At 45.8% G+C, this 25,786-nt stretch overlaps 1 protein-coding gene across 1 annotated transcript in view; it reads left to right on the top strand.

Annotated features, from left to right (window-relative positions):
* Positions 1-25,786, top strand: part of EXTL2 (exostosin like glycosyltransferase 2) — an 88,344-nt gene that overhangs the window by 47,172 nt on the left and 15,386 nt on the right. The window lies entirely within an intron of this gene.

The raw sequence follows: 25,786 nt of genomic DNA, 5'->3' as shown, positions 1-25,786 counted from the left end.
CAAAGTTAAAACCTCTGCTCGGTTTTTATTGCTGTCTGGGTTAGTAGCTGAAAGAATTTCACTCACTTCCTGTTTTCCTAGCTGTCTAAGTTAGGGAACATCATCTAAACAAAGTTACATATAGCCATATAATATTGCAATGAATCTAAGCCTTTCTGACACTCTCTTTCCAAAACAGGCAAATGCTTAGGTTTAGTTGGGTCTAAACTATTTCCTAGGTAATAATCTGGGAATAAGCACATCTTCATTAGGCATAGAAATTAACTAGCATTCTGCTGCTAGGTTTTCCAGTTAAGGTTAGAATCACACTAATCTGATTGTTTGTTATACAGCTTATCACATCCCTTTTGCATAAAGAGCGTTAAAAATGATGCTCCTACTTAGCGCTAATTATAGTATGTTCTTTACATGCATGTTATGCAGCAGCCATGTTTTTCATCAATGTAGTTTTTGTAATGTCACAATCTCTCTCTGTCTCCAAAGTCTCATGTTCATCTTGTGGCCCAGTGCATGACCACATTACACGCATTGGGTGCATTCCTAGTGTTGTAAAATTTGGGGTCTGGCCAGCTGGAGGCACTGTTGTTTCATTATCATTTACTATCTATTACGCACAGAATTATATTTTTTCAAACTCTTCCAAGTCTGTGGTAAAGAGCATTCTTATCCTTTTCCCCAACTGTGTTTATTTCCAAAAGCCTAGAACACTATCACACCGTTAATACAGTCGTTAGACCGCACTTTTATCACACTCTGCATTACTTTACTGTGCATAAAACAAGGTATCCGGAAACCTTTATCTATTTCATGCCAAGTCCCAGGGCTCAGGAGGTAGCCATGGTTTCAGTTAATGTTATTGGTTTTATTTAACAAAATGGAATTTAATATATTTTTCATTTTTTAAATAATTTTTAAGGATTTAATGAAGAGTTTATATATTACAACCAGAAACCGAAGTCTGCCCACTTCGGGTTCGGGCCGGCCACTACGACCAATACGCAAAGCAAATCGCTTTTCACTTTTTCAGACTTTGGCCGACCAGAATGGGCAGTGACAAGAGCTGGCCAGCCAAGTCCTGAACAAAGGCTACACGTTTCATCGGTGGCATCTGTAGTCCCTTCCGGCTCCTCTCTGCTCCTTGGATCCTCCTCTTACGGCTGCTGCAGGGAGGAAATATGAGCCATGATTAAGGATTAGTACAGTCCGAAACGTCAACTTTGTGCTAATTATTGCTGTGATTGGATAAGTCCATATATGTAACGATTGTGGAATTCTCTCCGTGATCAGCGCACAGGGCGTGAGCTGACACTGCGGAAATCCTCCACAAGCGTATAATTTTAAGGGAACCCAGCAAAAGGTGCAATGCACCTGTAGAGGGAAATTCCTGTCGGCAGGTGGAGCTGTGGAGTGCAGAGGAACAGCTCCTCTGCCCTGCCACAGACGCCAGACAGGAATTGCACGAAGGGAAGAAACGCAGGGCAAGATAGCCCTGAAAGAGAGAGATCAAAGCGACAGAGGGTATGTGTGTCCACCAATCTAGTCGCCACCCTGCGACGATGAACACACAACCAGGAAGATAAGGTGAGAAGGCAATCGCCAGAGATGGCGGTTGCTAACAGCGACACAAGACCGAATAAGCACAGATGAGGAATGTATGTATGTCCACCAATCTAGCCGCCAACCTGCGACGGCGGACACACAACAGAGGAAACCAAGTGAGAACACAATCGCAAGAGAAGCGATTGTGAAAGAGAATGAGCACAGGGATAGAATGTATGTATGTGCCCCAATCTAGTCGCCAACCCGCGACGGTGCACACACAAAAGCAGATATGAAGTAGGAACGCAATCGCGAGAGAGGCGACTGCCAGAGGTGACACAAGGCTACAGCAAGGCAGAGCACGAGAGTAGCAAAGGCACAGCAAATCATACAATGAGAAGATAAGGAAAATAACAAACGCTAACTAAATGCAAACACCGCACTCATTCGCAACAGCGAACGCGTTTACAGCGCGGTCTCCGCGTGTTAAGCACAACAGAGACAAGCATGCCTAACTAACCACCGACAGACAAACATGGAACAGAGGACGCGAGCGCTTGCTTAACGGTTACCTCACCGAGCCTCCAGCAAGCGTTCGCATCAGACAAGACAGATACACGAAAACCGGAATAAGTGAGAGATACGATCCACTGCTCTTTCCGCCAGAGCAAGTGCGATCCAAGTATAGCAACAGAGTGAGCTGAATCCACTGCTCTTTCCGCCAGAGCAAGTGCGATCGAAGTACAACAGACAGATGAACAGAAGGGGCCACCAGCAACAACCGCTGCTCTGGTTAGTACCCCACAGACAGACAGAACAGGCAATACAAATAATACAATCCTGACTGCTCTAGCAAGGATGCCTAGTGCAGTCCCAGGAATACTCTAAGCTAATCTTCAAACAACAAGCAAGGCTGACACTCCAGGAGTGTTTCACAGGACAAACCCTTATGACCAGCGACGTACTGTGGAATCACATGGTATATATAGAGCAAGCCTACAAAGGATGTGGCTAGGCAATTTGCATGACAAACGTATGCAAATTCCTCAGCAGCAGCAAGCTGCAAAACTGACAAAAGGTCTCTCTTCCAGAGACCTGCAGAATGCAGACCTGAACAGTGGTCAAAAAGCTGCCTGCCTGCGCAGGCAGCTGAGCGGATCATTACAATATATAAACGTTTTTGACATTGTGCGAATATGCGCTACTTTGCATTCACGGAAGAAATATAAAGCGACGTGTTCTTTCCTCCCTGCCGTGTGCATGTGGTGTTTCCAGAGACATCACACGCTCACACACACACACTCAGTAGGGAGGGAGAGAGCACAGGGATGGCATGCTTTGTATAAGGAGAAAGGGGGAGGGAAGGCAAGGGGAGGAGCCAAGTGCTGAAGCTGTTTGATCCTCTGCTGATGTGCTGCACGAAAGCCTTACTTCTGGACTTAGCCGGCCAGCACTTGTCAGGTCACATTCTGGCTGGCCAAAGTTTGAAAGAAGTAAGTGCTTCATGCATTGGTTACATTTTGCATATTGGCTGGCCAGCTTCGGGATCTGGCCATAACATATACACCATGAACTTGCTGTAATGATACCTATGCATTGTCTTTGTGTTTTGAGCTAAAGGTAAATAAGCTGACAACTTCATTTGGGTTGAGAGAAGGAACGTGTGTCCTTTTTTCAGGGTGGAGTCTACTGTCCTGGTCCCATAGCTGTAGCCATTTAGTACTTATTGTGCAGCCCCCAAACTATTTGACCCATAATTTTTGAAAAAATCCAGCTAACCTTTACACTGTTCTTGCCTTGTGTAGTAACATGCAACTGTAATGTACCTGTCTTTAGCAACACGCCGATCTCATTTTTTATTGGGATAAACATTTTGGTTGAATACACACAACGGGGGAGAATGCTGGAACAAGGGTATGCAAGAGAGGTCAGGAAAGGCTCTATAGAATCCAGAGACTTCCTTGTCCATAGGTGATGTGAACGAGGCTTTATGTTAGATGTGTTGTTGTTTTTTCTCCTTTTTTTATTCTGTGCCTAAACTGGGGAAAGCGCTCAGCATGGACAGCGGAGAGATGTCCTTCTCAGGGAGGTGCATCAGAGCACAACTGCAGTCACACTTAGATGTGACATGAGGCGATTACTGCTGCTGGGTCACCACACCACGTGACACATGCTCACACTTATGGGGTTACAAGTGCTGCCATTCAGCTACATTAAATTGTGTTTGCTTGATGGCTGACCGAAGGTTGGACTACCCAGCAAGCTCGCTGTTCTGCCGTCTATGTAAAAATAGTCTAAAGGAGGTTTGAAAGAAAGCTCCATAAAAAAATCCAATCATTTACAGAGAAATGGCTGTTTTTAATATTTCTCTATTGCCAGTTGGCTGTTTCACGAGAAAACAGTAGAAGTGCTCCTCGCTGCAGCTCCCCCCAATGACCTGAATAAGGGTCTGGCATTGACATGTTTATTTCTCATAGCAGCAGCCATAATAGTGACTGATCATTCGAAGATATTTCCGTTGGATCTGCTACCAGGTTTTAAATTGTGCATCAAAACATACAGTACTTGCCTATTTGTACATACAGTTCAGTGAAAGCATTTTTGAAAAATGCATACCACAAGCTCATCAAGCCTTGAAGCACATCATGGGTGTGTGTGAAGTCCCACCCTGAATACTAAATTAGGCAAAAAATAGTCTTGGGAACTGAAAAAAAAGTATGTTTTATCTTTAGGTAACAGTAGGGGTTGCTAAGGGCCAAGTCTGTTGTGATGTATAAATGTAGTAGCTGCTATGTGGTAACTTACAAGCATTTTTTAAAAATGATAGCTCTTCTGGGAAGCACAGCAGATGTCTCATATTCCTAACCCATTTCACTGTATCACTGCTTAATTACCGTATGTCCATGTTCATGGATACAGGCAGGGATTTAGGGAAATGATGTTCTGGAACTATACTCCTACATACCTTTGATTAAATGGTTATTCCCATATCTATGGCTGCTTTCTTGATGCAATAGAAGTAAACTTATTTTAGAAAAGAACACATTTTGCCTTCTAGGTCAGACTAGATTTCATTGCAGTCTGCAATAAAGTGGCCCTGTAGTGGGTGACTGCATCCCAATCTGTAAAGGAACTTACACACTTTCAATAATTGTTGACCACTATGTTTACACATTCTGAAAACTGACATGAAGCTTGTTGCATTCTATGGAGAAGGAGCACGAGGTGCAGCAACGACAGTAGAAAAACAGCGTAGGTCAGTTGTTAGTGATAATGATGAATCACCAACCGCATCACCAGTGGTAGCTATGATCTTTCCATATATTACAGCGACCAAAAATATGATTTGCCCATGCAGCTTAAAGCCTCAAACTTGCGCTAGATGGAACTCGGCCAAGATGGCCGATAACAATCTGTGCCAAACATCTAGCATGTATACAGCGCCCACCAATGGTCCCCCCCCCCCCCCCCACAGACACACACACATACGCTTCAGCTAGCAATCAACCTAGTGGATCGACTCAATAGAGCGCTGGACAACAGCATTCTTCTCCCTACTTATCTTGGCTACTACGGGATGTACCTCATGCCGCTCTGTCAGCCCTCCTCCCCTTCGATTGCAATAGAACCCAATGGTAGCCTACAGGCTAGCATCATGTCTGTACAGACTTAGCCCTTCAATGTCTCCAAAGGGTTTGAGTCCCTATCCCTTCCAGACTTAAAGTACCCATCTCTCCTTCTCTATGTTAGACTGGAGACCTCCTGCAAAGGCTGAATGAAGGACAGCTGTTCTCTTCCAGCACACCTTGCTTTTTCTCTAAAGCTAGATACATACTCTAGAATGACACTGACCATTCAGGATGGTCTCAGCTGAAAATCTAGCATGCACATAGGATCTTCATTGACCACAATAACCGACTGATACCCAAGCCTATTGTTTCCCTCCTCCACGTGCCCACTGGAAGCTGCTTCACCACTGCCCTCTTCCCCACCGCCCTAGCATTGGAATGCTTTGCTAGCCTGTATATAAATAATCCTTCTGTGCATCACTCAGCCCTGAGCTGTCACTCAAGAGATCAAGCCCTGTTCCTTGCAGGCGACAGTAATCATGCACGTGTATGCACCTTTGCAGAGGGATAGCCCAGGCCTAATCATCCACCCCTTCCTGTGACAGACTAGACCAATGCAAATGTGAAGGTGGATTTCGATGTTTTTGTAAGTGTCAAACATTTAAAACTTGTGTAGGCATAACTTTTTGTATTTTTACTTAAATTTGCTTCAGCCATTAAGAATGAAAAATGCACCTACCTGATGTGTTAGAGAACGTTGTTGTCTGGAGTTCTCTTTTATGGGCTAGTGTACATAGTGTTTCAAAGTGGATATCCAGCCCTTATATGGAAATCTTCTCCCCGAAGCCGTCCCCAAAGACTGGAAATCACTTGTGCCCCCTAAGAAAAACACCATTATGTTTATTCTATCTTGATAGAGTACACAGAATGGCATTTTTCTTCAGTGGGGTAGAGAAGAGACAAGGCTGTGTGCTCTAAGTTGGATGATTCAGGGTCTTCGAAGACTGCTTCGGGGAAAAGACAGCGCAGGTGATTATAACTTTCTCGTACGATTTTCATTTAGAGGCTGGATATCCGCTTTAAAGTGTACCTGAGATGACAGGGTATAAAAGTTTTATACATACCTGGTGCTTTCTTCAGCCCCCTCCACGCTGATTGCTCTCACCACTGTCCTCCGCCTCCTGGATTGTCCGGTAGATGCCCTGTTAGATTCGCCAGTCGGGATCAGCCGGGGTGGGGTCACCCGGATAGGCCGCGACTCTAACGGAACATCTACCCAACAATCCAGGAGGTGGATGATGGCGGTGAGGGAGCGATCAGCATGGAAGGGGCTGGAGGAAGCCCCAGGTATTTATAGAACTTTTATATCCTGTCATCTCAGATTTACTTTAAGTTTGGATTCCTGTCTAACTTCTACCTGAGCTCAAACTGTAGAAATAAGCTAGTGTACACCTGGAAAAAGTCGGCAGATGACTTCAAACTACAGCTGACATTCAGTTAAATGTCACAGCTGCCCCACTAAGCAGACTATTACTCGCAAATAATTGAGCTGCATGACATTCTTGACAGCTCTCAAGTTGTAGCCAGTAAAATAGACCCATTAATGTTTTTGTCATTTCTGGTTTGAGGTGTAGCTGTAGGCACTGTCTTACTTCACACACTACTCTGGCTGTCTCTTCCCTGACATGCTATGAATAACCCCACAAAGTTGGGTGCCTCTCTCATAAACAACCACTCAGAATCTGGCATGATGTACCGATTCAGCATCCCTGTAGTTGGTCATTGCCTCCCTACCTGGCAGCAGTGCTAGCATACATGGTTGCAAATGGCTCGATCAGACAGATGTCGATTGGGGTAGCAGTAATTAATTCTACTGCCAGGTGTATAGCCATCCATAAGGTGCCCAATAATGGCACAATTTTTAGTGAATGATCACATTTTTGATCCGATTATTCAGATCATAATGTATGATAGCAGAGAAGCTGGGGGGCCCAGTGAATCCTGAATGATTACCTTATTCCTTGTTTCCTTATAGAATTGGTTGAGCGAAAGGGATGATTTTTTTGAGATACAAATATGATCACAACTGGTTTCTATATCAGCAATAGTTGGTATTCTTTAAAGGGATACTGTAGGGGGGTCGGGGGAAAATGAGCTGAACTTACCCGGGGCTTCTAATGGTCCCCCGCAGACATCCTGTGCCCGCGCAGCCACTCACCGATGCTCCGGCCCCGCCTCTGGTTCACTTCTGGAATTTCTGACTTTAAAGTCAGAAAACCACTCCGCCTGCGTTGCCGTGTACTCGATCCCGCTGATGGCACCAGGAGCGTACTGCGCAGGCCCAGTATGGTCTGTGTCTGCGCAGTACACTCCTGGTGACATCAGCGGGAGCGAGGACACAGCAACGCAGGCGCAGTGGTTTTCTGACTTTAAAGTCAGAAATTCCAGAAGTGAACTGGAGGCGGGGCCGGAGCATTGGTGAGTGGCTGCGCCAACACAGGATGTCTGCGGGGGACCATTAGAAGCCCCGGGTAAGTTCAGCTCATTTTCCCCCGACCCCCCTACAGTATCCCTTTAATGCTGTGGATCGATTAAATACAATTTTTTTATTCCCGCACCAGTTTCAAACCAGTTTCAGTCAGCAAGCCAGTTTCAGTGAGCAAACCCATTCTAGCCAGCAAGTCATCCATGACAAGTGAGATACCCAAAATTTTAGAAAAGAAAACTGAACTAATTCTAAACAAGCTAACCATTGATAAATATATGCTGATATGGTGTAATATTTCTTGTGTTGTCATTCATCAGAAGTTATATTTACCTAATTTGAAGACCTACTAAGGATCAGGCGATACTGTATTATCTCCTGATAAGTAAAACATTAAAGAGACTCTGTAACAAATTTTTCAGCCTTAGTTCTTCTATCCTATAAGTTCCTATGCCTGTTCTAATGTGCTCTGGCTCACTGCAGCCTTTCCTAATTGCACTGTCTCTGTAATAAATCTTATCTCCTTTCCTCTGCCGGGCTAAGGCTTGAATGTGTGGAATGTGCAGGGCTGCTTGTGATTGGATAGAAGCGATACACACCCTCTGCAGGCCCCCTGCACACTCTGTATGACTCACACACTCTGTTTATGTGAGCCTATCACAAGCTGGTTAGTTTGTTTGTAAACACTGCTTAAAACTGTTAATTACAAGCCAGGATTGCAGCAGAGAGTGGCAGAAACAGCACAGAGGGGCACAGGAGAAAATAAGGAATAGAATGGTAAGCTTTTTATTGTAAGAATATTAGAGTACAGATTCTCTTTAAGACTAGGGATGTTCACAGATATGTAAATTGTTCCGAGTTGATGCAAATGTATGCACATTTTATGCAAATGTATGCAACTTGAAAATGGACCAATCAATTTAAACCTGGGTTTAAATTTATTGGTCCATTTTTAAACTCATACATTTGCATAAAAATGTGCATAATTTCAGAACAATTTGCATCACATCATCCAATCATCTCTAATTAAAATGGTGAATTTTCTTTTATAGTCTAAGTCAGGGGTAGGCAACCCGTGGCTCCAGAGCCGCATGCGGCTCTTTTTAACCTTTGCCGCGACTCCTAGGCCGCGGCTCAGGTAGTGTGTGTCAGTGGCTGCGGCGCGCGTGACGTGTGCTGCCGCTGGCCGGCAGCCTATCAGAGAGGCCGCCGGACCGGTGCAGTGCGGGGCTTAGGGCGGCCATTTTCCCGTAGCCCTGCAGTGTAATGCAGGCAGGACGTAACATCGGGAAGGAAGAGGATCGTGGGAGTTGCGCGCCACAAGGAGGTCGGGACAGGAGGAGATCGTGACAGGAGGTCTTCTGACTAGGTGAATAAATGGGTTTTTCTTTTCATATCTGCTGAAGGATTGTGCATATTGGGGTCAGATCTGCTGAAGGATTGTGCATATTGGGGTCATATCTGCTAACAATTTGTGCATATTGGGGTCATATCTGCTAACGATTTGTGCATATTGGGGTCATATCTGATCCTGTATATAGCATTAAGGTAAGAAACAATATATGCAGTGTTAGATTTGTTTTATAATGGTTTTGCGGCTCCCAGTTTTTTTATCTTTTCGGAAACGGGTCCAAGTGGCTCTTTATGTCTTAAAGGTTGCAGACCCCTGGTCTAAGTTGTCTGGCACCGACGAGGATCAGCTGATGCCAGATAAGTGTGCTTTATGGTTGCTTGAGACTCAATGATAATATAGTACTACAGGTATTCCTCGGTTAACGAACGAGATAGGGACTGTCGGTTAGTTCTTAACCTAAATCCGTCGGGACGCTGTGCCAGCCACCTTTGCCCCCATTCTATAAGCAGAGTAGGCGCAGTGGAAGGCAGATAGGGGACATCTCACCTGTTCCATGGTGGTGTAAGGTCCCAGCGTGCTGCACAGAAGCTGCGCGGCCCTTCCTCTCTCTTAGTTCACTGTCCCCCTGGCGGCTTCTCATGCGTCGCATAATGATGCATCAGGAGGCGCCGCCACTGGGGGGCTTTTCCTTATTGCGTCATTATGCGACGCATGTGAAACCGCCGGGGGGATAGTGAACGAAGGGAGAGGACGGGGCGCGCAGCTTCTGGGCAGCACGCTGGGACCTTACACCAATGTGGAACAGGTGAGATGTATCCTATCTCCCTTCCGCTGCGCCTACTGTGCTTTAAAAACGGCAGCAGAAGAGGTAGTCCCCAGTTGCGTGACGTCATCGCGGCGGGTCGCCGGCCGTTCGTATCGGCGGGTCGTTCGTAAGTCGGGCGTTCATAAACCGGGGACTACTTGTATACACTCTGAATACATACCATTAACTCTGTATTAAATGTTAAAATACAGTAATTGAAAGCTATAGTGCCAGACATACATCTTCCTCTGGTTTTCATTCATAGACTTGCTTTGCTGTCTTGAGCACATAGCTTTCTGCTGGGTTTTGCACCGCTACAGCTACGCTGGATTATCCATTTTAAATACAGCTGTGTCTGAGTGCCTGCCCCTTCTCCCATTTGTTGCGAAAAATTGTAAAGTTAAAAATATGCATGTATAAGAAGTAAATTTCTTCCAGATTAAAATGCACTTTATATAACTTTTTTCTATATTGCTATCACTTATAGTAAATAGTGAAAATCTGACAGATCTGTCAGGTTGTGAGTTAAGGTGGCCATACATCAGCCGACTTGGCGGACGATCGACCATCCAATTCGATTATTATAATCAAATTGGATGAAAGTTTGTGCGGCCAAGTGCATTCCTGACCCACAAAGTGACTAATTTCAGGACGGAAATTGGTCGCATTGTCAATCGTGCATGCTGCAAGATGTCGGCCAAAGTTGGCTGATTGGGTGTGCGGTGGGAACAGCGTGAAATTTCCAGAAGATCAACAAAACCATCCACCACTTGCCGCTGTCTAATGTAATGTCTCCCCTGTGTAAAGTATAAATTACCTGTCCGCGACCTCCGCTTGTCCCCCGCTGCTCCGGGCACATTCTCCTCTTCCGTATACATGCGCGCCCCACGTGGTTTCCTGACTTCACACATGCAAGCCCTTACTTGGAAACCACGTGGGGCGCGCGTGTATGCGGAAGAGGAGAATGTGCCCAGAGCAGCGGGGGGGACAAGCGGAGGTCGCGGACAGGTAATTTATACACTTTGGCAAGGGGCACAGGACATTACATTAGGGGGCACAGCGGCAAGGTGGCACACAGGGCAGATTCCTGATCGATTTCAGCATGAAATTGATTGGGAATCGGCCTGTAGTTTATGGGCAGCTGATAGATCTCTCTCTTATCAGATTTGATAAGAAAGAGATTTGTCTCTTGGTCGAATCTGCCCATACATCACTAGATCTATGGGAACCTTTAGTCCATTTCTTCATAGGGAATTCTCAGTATTTCATTTATTCTTTACAAAAGCACTTCCTGGAAAGGATCTATACAAAAATGTCAGCCAGCTCCCCACTCGCTTGCACACTATTGTGGCAGTTGGACAGAGCAACTGTTGCTCAGGAAGAGGTTTTTGAAAATAAAGAAAACCATGAGAATCCCCCATGAAGAGATAGACTAGTCCAACACCTGCCAGATCTGTCAGATTTTTACAATGTATTGTAAGTGACATTGACATTAAAAAAAATACATTTATAGTGCATTTTAATCTGGAACAAATGTACATTTTAAACAGGGGCGTAGCAATAGGGGTTGCAGAGGTTGCGACCGCATCGGGGCCCACCCTCAACTACAGTATTAGCTCTCTATTGGTCCTGTGCTCATAATAATCACTTCTATAGATACTTTGAATAGTGGTAATCATTAACAAACTGCTCCCCATCCCCTTCTTGCTCCTCTGACACTGTAGTTGCCATTGGCAGGTTTTGGTGCGCTGTATCCATTATGTATAGAGTGCTTGGGGGGGGGGGCCATTGTAAAACTTGCATCGGGGCCCACAGCTCCTTAGCTACGCCACTGATTTTAAACATATACATACACATGCAATTTAAATTTTACAATTTTTGGCGATCGTAGTCCTTCAGTGTTATGATATAGCCACTGTGATGCATGATAAGACAGTTCCTGATTCCATATCTACAGCTCATGCCTGATCATGAGTTCAGTCCAGTCTTTTTTGAGTGGGTGGGGGGAGGGGGGGGGCAGCTATGTAACAATGTAAAAACAGATTTCCGCTGAAGGATTGTTCCTGTTCAGAAGAGTCAAACATGAGCAAAGCAAAAGGAGAGTGAAGTGGAAGTATTGGAATCAGTCAGGTCAGAAGGGCACCGCGCTGCCGAGGACATTTAGGCGCCCCCATAGGCCGTAATGTGAATTACGGCTTTAGTGGCACTCCGTGAGTAATTTGAGTGCTAACAAAAGACGGAGCACAAATTACAATAATAACAGAGCAAACAGCAATTATTATTATTATTATAATTGATTTATAAAGCACCAACATATTCCGTGGCGCTGTACAAAGTAAGAAACAAACATGGGGTACATAGTACAGACAATGGTGTACACCAATATACAAGATACATAATTAGTGACAAAATACAAAAATGATACAAAATACAGAATTGGTAATGACAGTGATAAAAGTAACATGATAAATAAAATGTAGAATGATTTCCAAGACACAAAAGGGGGAGAGAGCCCGGCCTTGCGAGCTTACAATCTACAGGGAATGGGGGGACACAAGAGGGGTAGTATACAACAAATATATAGAGGCAGTGTGTTTTAGGATATCTAGTAGGAGTGCAATTTGGTCTTCGGACAAAGAGAAGTGGCCTAAGGTAGAGCATATGCTTGTCGGAAAAAGATTAGTTTTTGAGAGCGTTTAAAGGTAACAAAGGTTGGTGAGTGACGGGTGTGTTGTGGGAGGGCATTCCAGAGGAGTTGTGAAGCGCGTGTAAAATCTTGTAAACGTGAGTGTGAGGAGGTAATTCTAGAGAAGGACAACAGAAGATTGTGTGCATATCTGAGATTGCGATTGGGTTTGTATCTGGAAATTAGTGAGGATATGTACCGGAAAGAGAGATTGTGGAGAGCTTTGTAGGTTAGGGTTAGGAGTTTGAACTGGATCCTCTGGTTAATTGGCAGCCAGTGAAGAGCTTGACAGAGAGGGGCAGCAGAGGAAGATCAAGAAGAAGGATGAATGAGACGAGCAGCTAAGTTCCGTACCGACTGGAGCGGAGCCAATCTGTTAGAAGGTAGTCCACAAAGTAGTATGTTGCAGTAGTCCAGACAAGATATTATAAGAGCACGTATTAACATTTTAGGTGTGTCTTGAGTGAGAAAAGGTCAGATGCGAGATATGTTTTTGAGTTGGAGATGGCAGGAGCTGGTTGTGGAGTGAACATGAGGAATAAAAGAGAGAGGAGAGTCGAATATTACCCCCAAGCACCGTGCTTTGGGAACTGAAGTTATGGGAGTGTTATTAACATTTATTGTAACTTCAGGCAGAGAGGTGGACAGAGAAGGTGGAAAAATGATTAGTTCTGTTTTACTCATATTAAGTTTTAAGAAGCGAGAGGACATGGAGGATATAGAAGACAAGCAGTCTGGAACACGTTTGAGGAGGGAGTTAAGGTCTGGGGCCAAGAGGTACAGTTGTGTATTGTCTGCATACAGGTGGTATTGAAACCCCAATGAGTTGATTAAGTCACCAAGACCGTGCATGTAGATAGAAAAGAGGAGGGGACCAAGAACAGAGCCTTGAGGAACCCCAACAGACAAAGCATGAGGAGAAGAGATCTGATCTGAGTAGGAAACTGAAGAACCTTCCAGAGAGGTAGGACGGTAACCATGTGAGAGCGAGGCCCTTTATTCCTATATTTGAAAGTATTTGTAGGAGTAAGGTGTGGTGGACAGTATCAAATGCTGATGACAGGTCAAGAAGGATGAGTATGGAAAATTGACCTTTGGATTTAGCTGTAAGAAGATCATTGGCCACTTTAATAAGGGAAGTTTCTGTGGAGTAGTTAGAGCGAAAGCCAGACTGGAACTGATCAAGTAGGGAGTTAGCGGATAAATAATGGCTTAATTCTGCATCTATATGGCGTTCAAGTAATTTAGATGCAAATGGGAGAAGTGACACTGGGCAGTAGTTGGCGAGTGTGGTAGGATCTAGAGATGTTTTTTTAAGTAGTGGTGTCACAACAGCCTTTTTGAGTGGGGACGGAAAGATGCCAGTGGAGAGGGACAGGTTAAATAGCGATGTTAGTGCAGGCATGAGAGATGAGGATAGCTATGAAATGGGAGGGAATAGGATCCAAAGAACAGGTGGTTAGATGAGCTTTTGATATAAGATATTATAGAGGAGAGTGAATGTTCAGAGAGTGGAGAGAAGCCAATTAGCAGTCGATGAGAGGTGTGGAGGTGGGGTTTGAGGGCTGCATGGAGAATTAACTTCGGATTTTGTCAATTTTATCAGTGAAGTATGTTGCAAATTCTTCAGCTGATAAGCAAGAAGAAGGAGGAGGGGGATGGAGAACGGAGTTGAAGGTGCTGAACAAGCGTTTTGGATTGTGGAAATGGGCGGATATTAGGGAAGAAAAATAGGACTGTTTTGCCACAGAGAGTGCGTTTCTGAAGCTGGAAGCTAAAGCAATAGCTGCAAGCTGACCTGTGTCTTACCTCCACTATACAGCATGGAGGAGAAATAGTAAATAACCACTAGAAAATTTGCCACAGCAGGGTGAGCTGTTTTTCAGCTTCACCCTGCGCCTACATTTCCTGGCGCCCTTTTACATGTATGTAAATTGAAACCCCTATTTGTGAAATCAGGGCCGTTCCTAGGCATAGGTCATCTTGGCACATACCTTAAGCATCATCTAGTGGTCAGAGTGTGCATTACACCATTTATTTGTGCAGCTGGTGCTACCTGTGCAGGAGCCCTGCAGGATTGATTCTGGAAGCTGTAGGGAGGAGAAGACGGCAATGTATGCCATTATGCAAGCACGTGTAGAGGGGGGTGCTCTAAGTGCCCAGGCACCCCCCTTTTAAACTTTTAAAAAAAGGCGACTATGGCCGCACAAAAGAAGCTCTGCCCCTGACCTTGATAGGCCCCACCCACCCGCTGGAAGCCCTGCTCCCGCCTGGGACACTTTGAAATGAAGTGTGGCTATTTCATCAGCTGCACCCACAATGACCTCTACCTCCCCCAAGACCCACAGTGACCTCCCCCAAGCACCCACAGTGACCTCCCTTTCCTTCAGCACCCATACTGACCTCTACCTTCCACAGAACCTAGAGTTACTCCCCCCCCCCCCAGTACCCACAGTGACCTACCCTTCCCCCAGCACCTACACTGACCTTTACCTCCCCCTGCAACCACACTGAACTCTACCTCCCCTAGCAGCAACTATGCCATTCATAGCAGCACCCACAGTGACCTCCCACTCCCTGCACCCACAGCAATCCCACCATTATCCAGCACCTATATTACACTCAGCCAGTAACCCTCACTACAGCAAGCACCCAGTACTTGCACCAAGCACCCACATGATATCCAGTATGACTAAATACACACACACACACACCGCACAATACTTGCACCTAACCACGACATGGGACCCACTACTCACACCTGCACACAGCCTCCACATAGCACCCACTATCTGCACCCACATAACCAGTGCTAACACCCGAACTACCTGCACTCAGAACCCACATGACACTCAATGCCCACCCATAGCTAGCGCCCAGTGCAGGCATGGCACCAAGTATTTGCACCTATGTGATACCCAGTACCTGCACCCAGCACCCACATATTTCATCTGCAGTAGTTCCAGCTGCACCAAGCCTCTACTTGGTGCCCAGCAGCCAAACCAAGCACTCACATGACATCCAGTATATGCACCCAGAACTAACAAGGGACTGCAATCAACACCCACATGATGCGTGATACCCACCCATACAGCCAGAACATGACACCCTGTGCCAGCACCCAGAACCCACATGGCACCCAGCAACTGCATTTAGCACCCACATGACAACAAATACCCCACTAACCAACACCTATCACCCATATGGCACCATGTACTCACTCCCAATACCCACTTGGCACTCAGTATTAGCACCTAGGACCCACATGACACCCTATACCCCCCATAATCAACCATCACATGCCACAGTACTCACATGGCACCAAGTTACCAAGCCATTATATGCACCTAGTACCTGTCAATGGCCAGCACCCAAAGAGCACCCAGTTTCCACCCTTGGTCTAAACTCATATGGGACTCAGTACTCTCCCATAGGACACATCCAGACCACACATGGCACTCCCTACTCACTCATGCCCTGCCCACTGCACCTACATGCACCCAGTACCCACTCTTGGATGGTACCCAGCCCTCGAATAGCTCCCTGTACCAATTAACACTCACATAGCTCCCACTATTGTTTATCAACATCTGCTACTCATTCAGCACCCAATACTGCATAGCACCCAATGCAAATAAAAACCCAATACAAACTGGGCCTTGGTACCCACTGCGGCTTCACACAGACTGTCCCTTGGCACATCAGCACCCAATGCAACTTAGCACAAACTAGACCTTTGCATCTTACCACCCACTACATCTGCGTACCTATTGCACCAGTGCATATTGGAAACCACTTCTTCTTTGCCTGGAAAGAAGCTTAGGTGCTGATCAAAAGGGACAGAGGTCCCAGTAGTAAAAGGGGAGTCTGTGCCTACACCAGGCTCCAATGTGCCCACTCTAATAGTGGGCACCTATCACTGCTGATTTGAGGGTGGTTGTGCCAAAAGACTTGGTTGGAAGGAGACACAGTCTGCCTGATATTAAAAATAAAGGTGGGGGGGGGGGGGGGCTATGACTGCTTAATTCTGCATTGTGGAGAGGAAGTATCACATACACAATTTAGCACAATTGATTGATTAGGGCTCCTTTTTCAAATTTGCACACCACCCCCTGGAGGATCCTCTGCACGGCCCTTCCAGTATGTGTGGATAAGCGTAGACAGATGTGACTATATGCATGGCTGTATGTATTTATCTGTATCTGTGTGTATGTATGCTAGCATAAATGTACGTGCAGGGGTGCCTCTAGCCATTTTGTCACTCCAGGCGAGAAAACCTGTTGCGCCCCCCTCCCCTCCCTGGGGCTTCCTCCAGCCCCTTAAGAATGGATGGGTCCCCCGCTGTCCGCTGTTCAGCGGTAATCAGCCCCGATAACTGCCTCAGTCTAAGTCAGCGGGGGCCTTCTGCACATGCGCGGACCTTCTGAGCATGTGCAAAAGACCCCAGCTGACGTTACTGAGCTGAATACCGCAGCTGATTGCCACTAAACAGAGGACGGGGACGGACGCATCCATGCTTATGGGGCTGGAGGAAGCCCCGGCTAAGTAAAAAAACGTTGTAATTTGTGATCTCTGGTACACTTTAAAACGGACCTGAACTCAGAACATCCTAGATACTTGTGGTTATCTTCTTTTGTTATGATTTATTTTACTTAGCTGATATTTTACGAATCGTCTGAAACTGGGCGCCGGATAGTAGCAATGCTATGCTGCGCCGAAGGACATCTCCCTCCGACAACTCAGAGGGGGAATAGTATTTAATGCCGCCTCAGAGTTTAGCGGCAGCCGAACTGAGCGGCGCCGAATTGATATGCACCCGATATTTTATGCCTGTTTTTTTTTATATTTTGGAAACATCAATTAACTTTTTCTCCTGAGTTTTCTCCTAGGACATAATTTTTCATCTTCTATTCCAAAATAACTTTACATCATTTTGCAGTTGAAAAACTACCAAAAAGTAGATAAAAAGGACTATCAACATTATTTTGAGTATTTTCTTTCTTGCTGGTGGTTTTAAAGGCATTTTATTGACAAGTTTGAAAATATCACCTAGAAGAAAACTGAAGAGAAAAACTTAATTGCATATGGGCCCGTGAGTTAAATGTTACCACTTAAAGGTGTGTCATTATTTTAGCTAAGTTAATTATAGTTGTATAAGTTGAATATTTATATAAGATTTGCTGGGGAGAAGGGATGTGGCCATTTGCAGTCCCATGTAATTGTGCCCACTAATGGCACAATCTTTTCCCCCCAATCTTACCAAATCTATGTAGAAGAAGGGTAAACTGAGTGAAAATACTTTCAATGGATACTTAGTTCCTCGTGTAACATTAAAATTGTAGAATTGGACAAAAAAAGATTCTTAGTGGGCACCTTTAAAAAACGTATTGTATCTTAACCACTTGCCGACCGCCCACTCATAACGTGCGTCGGCAAAGTGGTAGCTGCAGGACCAGCGACTCACATCTGCGTCGCCGGCTGCAGGCTAATTAATCAGGAAACAGCCGCTTCCTGTCAATTCACGGCGGGGGGCTCCGTGAATAGCCTGCGGGCTGCCGATCGCGGCTCGCAGGCTAAATGTAAACACAAGCGGAAATAATCCGCTTTGTTTACATTTTTACAACGCTGCTAACAGTAGCAGCGTTGTACTAGATCAGCGATCCCCGGCCAATCAGCGGCCAGGGATCGCTGTCACATGACAGGCAGGAGCCTGTTAGAGGCTGCACAGGTCCGTTCCTGTGCAGCCTCCGATCTCCGGGGCATGGAGGGAGAAGAGGGAGAGGGGGAATCCTGCCGTGGAGGGGGCTTTGAGGTGCCCCCCGCCACCCACACGCATGCAGGAGCGATCAGACCCCCCAGCACATCATCCCCCTAGTGGGGAAAAATGGGGGCGATCTGGTCGCTCTGCCTGTTATTTGATCTGTGCTGGGGGCTGTAGAGCCCACCCAGCACAGATCTTAGAAATCAGTGCTGGTCCTTAAGGGGGGTAAAGGCTGAGTCCTGAAGTGGTTAAGAGCACCTTAAATCTGATCTAAAATCTCCTCTCCCAATTTAGTCATTCCAATCAGTTAAGATTGCATTTCCACACAAACAATAGATTTTATGGAAATTCAGTAGGCAGTAACGTGGACAGGGCCGGATTTCTGGGAAGGCCACAAAGTCCTGGGCCTTAGGTGGTTGCAGTCCAAGGAGACGGCTGGACATGGAAAAAGGGTTGCTGCATATGTAGCAGGAGGCTGCAAATTTGAAAAGAGAGGTTGCAAATAGAAAAAAAACACACAGCAGAGAGCTGTACATGCAAGAGAGGGGCTGCTTTACATGGACGTTACATGTGGATGAGGGGCTGCACAAGGAAGGGGAGCAACAAGAAAGTTGGCCCTAAGTTACACTAAAGGATAAATCCAGCCTTGAATGTGGAAATACATTTTAGTGGGAGTAAGGGTCCTGCGTCCATTGTGTTCCATCACAACAGACAATATAATCACATTGCAATGCAAGGTAATTATATTACTACTAGGACCTTAGGCCCTTTAAAATAACGAGCACTTAGCCGCTGCGGCGATCACCCCCGCCAATACCGCAATACCCGCACGGTTAGTGCACAGGCGTGCATGCGCCCACATGCCACTACACGCACGCAACGCCAGGCGTGCACATGCCCACCCCTCTGCACCTGTTCTCCTGTGCTTTCCCAAGACCGCTCACATGCCGCACATGTGCACTGGCCAAAACGCACGGACAAAGAAGGACGCAGGAACACAGGCGTTTTATTATGTAGGATGGTATGTTCACATTGGGAGTGGTGGGGTGGGTTCTTTCAGAGTAACGCACAGTATTATGTGCAATTACCCAGCATATGCTGTGCCCAGCAAGGGTCCTAACTGCATGGAGTTTTTATGTTCTCTCCGTAACTGTGTGAGTTTCCTTCAAGCACTCATGTTTCATCTCACATTACAAAAACATGCTGATAAGTTAATTAGTCTCCCCCCGAATTGGCCATAAACTATAATGGACATATGACTATAGTAGGGATTAGGTCGTTAGCACCTCTGAGGGCCAGTTGTTGACAAGACTATATCCTCTGTAAAGTGCTGCAGAAGATGTCACTGGTATATAAATCTTGCAAACATCCTGCAAACATGGTCAGATGAAAGTGGGAGCAAGACCAGCACTTTCATTCGGGCAAACTGCGCAATTATCCAGGGCTCCAGACTCGGCTAATGGGTTCCCCAGGTCTCTCCCAAGTTAACCGGTTAATCCTATCTGGATGAGTATGCTCGTCCTGATAGGTGGCACTCAAGTCTATATGGACGGGTATCCGCGTCCAGTGTTTAAGTGGCGGTGCACACGCATGCTTGGGGCCACAGCCCTGCGCACCCCAGCAGTTTTCCGTGTCGTTGGTTGGGGAAGGGAAGCAAGCCTTCCCGAACCAATCACAGTGCGTGTAATGAATGGAGATGACCCCGATCAGGGGCCATGTCCATTCATAATAAAGTAAAAAAAATATATAATAAAGTAAAAAAAAATCAAACACTTCCTGGTAATCCAAGTTAAATTACACACAACACATATTTTTAATTAGAAAAATAATATTATTAATCCCTTCCAAAGACCGCAACCCAGTTACCAAGCAGATGTTAAAAAAACAGTAAAAAAATCCATAATTGGTTGCCTTTTTAGGGCTTTTTTTTTTTAAAAGTGTATGTCATGAGCGTATATTAATGTTATTTTAGTATATAAGGGCTTACAATTGACGGGACACAGAAAAAAAACCCTTAAGAGAACCAGAGATGAAGCACCCTCATTTATTTTACCATATACATCAGTGGGAACATTAGAGAAAACGCCCACCTTGCTTCCTGTTTCATTCTGCACTGCACAGCTTGCTTCTAATCAGCCCTGATAAAAAATCCCCAACTGAGCATTCAGTCTGGCTTTGCTGAGGAATATTTATAGCTCAGGCTGTGTTCTCTTATGTTTTTTCAAGTCCAAGCCTGCCCCCTGCTGGCTCTGCTCAGGAATCATTATAGCTGAGTCATTATAGCAAAGCCAGACTGAATGCTTAGTCGGGGATTTTATCAGGTCTGGATGGGTTTTAGTTATAGTAGCATTGCTTATTTTAAAACTATAGGGGATGGAATTGGAGAAATAGGGTATTTTTTTCTTTTTTATTTGCCTATAAAATGCATAGAAAATAAAGTACTTTCTGAAAACAAGTATCGCCCACAAAAAAGTTAAATTTCTGGCAAAAAAAACAGATATAGATCATTTACGTGTGATGAGTAGTGACAAAGTTATTGGCGAATGAATAGGAGGAGAGCTGACAGGGGAAAATTGCTTCCGTCCTTGAGGTGAAAACACCTGTAGGCTGAACCAGCTAATCGTGGTGGAATCAGGAACTTTGGGTGCCTGGGGCTAATGGACTATTTGGGTGCCCCATGGACTCTAATGCAAAATATTGGCTTTCGGGCACCAAAGAAGAAATTTGGGCGCGGCCCGTACAAGTGAAATTTTTCATTTTGATAATTTGTAAATTATCATTTTAACTTTTTATATCATTTACAGATTTGTTTTGAGTAAAATTTTGTAAATTATAGCTTTTTGTATTAATGTTATTTGCAGCAGAGAAAGAGGGTTTTAGGGTTAGGCGTCAAGAAGGGGGTTTAGGGTTAGGTATCAGGAGGGGGGTTTAGGTTAGGCATCACCGGGGGGGGGGGGGGTTGGATTAGGCATCACCAGGGGGGACTTAGGGTTGGGCAACGGTAGAGGGAGGGTTCTGTGTGAGAGTAGGGTTAGGTTTAGCTGTAGTAAAATATTAAAATAATGGTCATATTTACCAATTTTTCTGAAGCTTATTACGATTGTACATATATTTTCGTTTTCATTGTTATAGACGATATTTTGCAATTTTATTAAATGAAGACATAATAAAAAAAATATTGTTATAAACAAAATTATAACATTTCGGCTATACCATGCACCCTTTTTTCCTGGCGCCCTTATTTGATGTATGCAATAGTGATCCCCTGTGTCCCATTTTGCTGCGGAGTACTCAAAGCAGAGCCAACTCGCCTGTCTGGCTGGTGCAAAATAAGTTATTAGTATGAACTGTATTCACAGAATAAAGTTAATTTTCTATTGTCTGCAAGCAGTCTCTAAAAATACAGTTGCTATTTACAGATAGTTATGAACTGATTATTATACAAATGACAGTGTTACATGCTAGTAAGCCTTCCAGTAAGATCCTGTTGTTAGATCTTATTATCAGCCTTCTCTCTGTCAGTGGATAAATGGGATGCCGACATAAAACAGAAAACAATGTTCTTCACATATCAGGAGGTTCTGCATGGTGCTGACAGAGACAAGTGTATCCCAGCCCTTCATCTTCACTCTCCACTTTCCACTACAGGCAGGTCATGCAATGCGGGTCCTTTAACCTTTAGCTAAATTAGATTTTAACACATAGGTTGTATTATTATTATTGTTTAGAATGTATACTGTATAGCCCTGACATCTTCCGCAGCGCTGTACAGAGTATATTTTGTCTTGTCACTTAACTGTGCCTCAGAGCAGCTTACAATCTAATCCCTACAATATTCCTATGTCCCTCATTGTCTAGGGCCAATTTTAGAGGGGAGCCAATAAGCCTATCCATATATTTTGGGGATGTCGGAAGAAACTGGAGCGTTTTTGACTATGTACTATGGGGAAAACACAAGCAATTCTGCTAAGTGTGTTTCCTGACTGAATGTTTTTCTGTGTAGAAAATATGCACAAAAATAGACACGTGTGTCCCCCTGCCTTTGCCATCCATCTGAAAGAGGCCTATGGGAGGTTAGTAAACACAGTGGGAGGTGGAAAAGCTGAGGAAATCCACCTGCTGGCCAAGCAGCAGTAAGGCCTGGAACCCACTGGAGCAATTTTGTGAGCGTTTAGTGAGCGATTCAAACCGCTAGCGATTTCCCTAAACGCTCAGCTAATATTAATGGATAGGCCAAATTCCACTGGAGCGATTGCGATTACCAAAACACAAAAAGCAGGACATGCAGCATTTTTAGCGTTAGCGTTTCAGCAAGTCTTCACTGTGAGCAGCAACACCTGATTACTGCTGCTTGGCCAGCAAGTTGATTTACTCAGCTTTACCCAGCTCCCAGTCCAATAATGAGTAAACAATGTGGGCTGTTGGTGGTTTGACAAACATTACAGACACTCCCCTACTTACAAAGTTATCTTCTTGTATAAAATATAAAATACTTTTTTTTCCGCTACTTTTTTGTTGTTGTTAAATGTTACAGTACTGTATTAACTGTTATTTAAAAAGCACACTGACAACAACCAAAAAAACATAGTTTTTACTATATGTCAGCACGGTGGGCAGCACGGTGGCGTAGTGGTTAGCTCTCTCGCCTTGCAGCGCTGGGTCCCTGGTTCGAATCTCGGCCAGGGCACTATCTGCAAAGAGTTTGTATGTTCTCTCCGTGTCTGCGTGGGTTTCCTCCGGGCACTCCGGTTTCCTCCCACATTCCAAAAACATACAGATAAGTTAATTGGCTCCCCCTAAAAATTGGCCCTAGACTACAGTACTTACACTACATAATATAGATATATGGCAATGGTAGGGATTAGATTGTGAGCTCCTTTGAGGGACAGTTAGTGACAAGATATATATATACACTGTACAGCGCTGCGTAATATGTCAGCGCTATATAAATAATAATAATAATATGTCCAAATCCAGAGTTAGCCAAAAGTAAATAATTTATCCACATTTCACCATATTTGACAAAGAACTCAATTTAGTAGGGTGCTGCATGTACTTACCTTCAGGATGCTGCTCCTTAGCACCCCATCTGTATGGAGCTCTGCTGTCATCTACAGCCAATCCTGCAGGTGCCACAGTTTGAAGTGCCCAGCATGCCTTGTGGCAGCCAGGAATACACAGCTTGAAACTGCAGCAGCAGGTCTGGCTGGAGAAGATGGCAGAGCGCATACAGATGGGAGGGCTAGGGAGCAGACCCCTAAAGATAAGCATAGTTAGTTAGGTTTAGGTTTATGCTACCATGGGGTATCATTTATGTAATATTGAATTTACGGTATAAATATTTTATGCAATGCGAAAACTGCAGGAAACTGACAGGCCCTGAGCTAGTGACCGTCACTGAACTTTACTGGTTATCTTGAATGACTGCTTTAGGATTTTGAGCATTGGGATGTTTAGCTGCTGAAAAAGCAGGACTAGGTATCACTTTTTAGTTACCACTTAACCACTTGCCGACCGCCCATAGCGAGATGGCGGCGGCAAAGTGGCATGCCCAGGACCACGTAATGCCAATTGACGTCCTGGGACTCTCTCTGGCCGGGGATCGCACGCTGTGATGCGCGCGCATCCGCCGGCAATAGGCTCCGCCCACCCACGACGTCAACCCGCATGGCCGTTCGGAAGCGCTGGCGGGTTGTTAACCCTCAGATCTCCGCATGGAAAGCGTATAATACGCTTTGTAATATATACAAAGTGTATTATACAGACTGCCTCCTGCTTTGGTGGTCCCAGTGATTGAGGGACCACCAGGTCAGGCTGCAGCCACCCTAGTCTGCACCCAAACACACTGATCGTGCCCCCCCCTGCCCCCTGATCGCCCACAGCGCCCCTCAGACCCCCCCTGCCCACCCTCCAGACCCCTGTTTGCATCCAATCACCCCCCTAATCACCCATCAATCACTTCCTGTCACTATCTGTCAACGCTATTTTGTAGATTAGGTCCTAAACTGCCCCCTGGGGGCTCCTGATCACCCCCCGCACCCTCAGATTCTCCCCAGACCCCCCCCCCCCCCCCCGTGTACTGCATACATCTATTCTCCCCTGTAATCACCTACTGATCACCTGTCAGTCACCCATCAATCACCTCCTATCACCACCTGTCACTGCCACCCATCAGATCAGACCCTAACCTGCCCGTTGTAGGCACCTGATCACCCGCCCACACCCTCAGATTGCCCGCAGACCCACCCTTTAGATCACCTCCAAAAGTGCATTGTTTACATCTGCTCTCCCCTCTAATCACCCAGTGATCACCCATCAAACACCCCGTCACCACCTGTCACTGCTACCCATCAGATCAGACCCTAATCTGCCCCTTGCGGGCACCCAATCACCTGCCACACCCTCAAACAGCCCCCCAGACCCCTCTGATCAACTCGCCAGTGCATTGCTTGCATATATTCTTACTTGTAATCACCTACTGATCACCTATCAATCACCCCGTCACCCCCTGTCACCACCTGTCACTGCTACCCATCAGATCAGACCCTAATCTGCCCCTTGCGGGCACCCAATCACCCGCCCAAACCCTCAGATAGCCCCCCAGGCCCCCTCTGATCAACTCGCCAGTGCATTGCTTGCATATATTCTCTTCTGTAATCACCTACTGATCACCTATCAATCACCCCGTCACCCCCTGTCACCACCTGTCACTGCTACCCATCAGATCAGACACTAATCTGCCCCTTGCAGGCAACCAATCACCCGCCCACACCCTCAGATAGCCCCCCAGGCCCCCTCTGATCAACTCGCCAGTGCATTGCTTGCATATATTCTCTTCTGTAATCACCTACTGATCACCTATCAATCACCCTGTCACCACCTGTCACTGCTACCCATCAGATCAGACCCTAATCTGCCCCTTGCGGGCACCCAATCACCCGCCCAAACCCTCAGATAGCCCCCCAGGCCCCCTCTGATCAACTCGCCAGTGCATTGCTTGCATATATTCTCTTCTGTAATCACCTACTGATCACCTATCAATCACCCTGTCACCACCTGTCACTGCTACCCATCAGATCAGACACTAATCTGCCCCTTGCAGGCAACCAATCACCCGCCCACACCCTCAGATAGCCCCCCAGGCCCCCTCTGATCAACTCGCCAGTGCATTGCTTGCATATATTCTCTTCTGTAATCACCTACTGATCACCTATCAATCACCCCGTCACCCCCTGTCACCACCTGTCACTGCTACCCATCAGATCAGACCCTAATCTGCCCCTTGCGGGCACCCAATCACCCGCCCAAACCCTCAGATAGCCCCCCAGGCCCCCTCTGATCAACTCGCCAGTGCATTGCTTGCATATATTCTCTTCTGTAATCACCTACTGATCACCGATCAATCACCCCGTCACCCCCTGTCACCACCTGTCACTGCTACCCATCAGATCAGACACTAATCTGCCCCTTGCAGGCAACCAATCACCCGCCCACACCCTCAGATCGCCCTCAGACCCCCTTCCGATCACCTTCCCAGTGCATTGCTTGCATCTATTCCCCCCTCTATTCACACCCTGAGACACCCAT

The sequence above is a fragment of the Hyperolius riggenbachi genome, chromosome 6 (assembly GCF_040937935.1).
Source record: "Hyperolius riggenbachi isolate aHypRig1 chromosome 6, aHypRig1.pri, whole genome shotgun sequence".
In the NCBI taxonomy this organism is placed as follows: Eukaryota; Metazoa; Chordata; class Amphibia; order Anura; family Hyperoliidae; genus Hyperolius; species Hyperolius riggenbachi.
The sequence above is the reverse complement of the archived record's forward strand: the minus strand, read 5'-3'. Positions and strand labels throughout refer to the sequence as shown.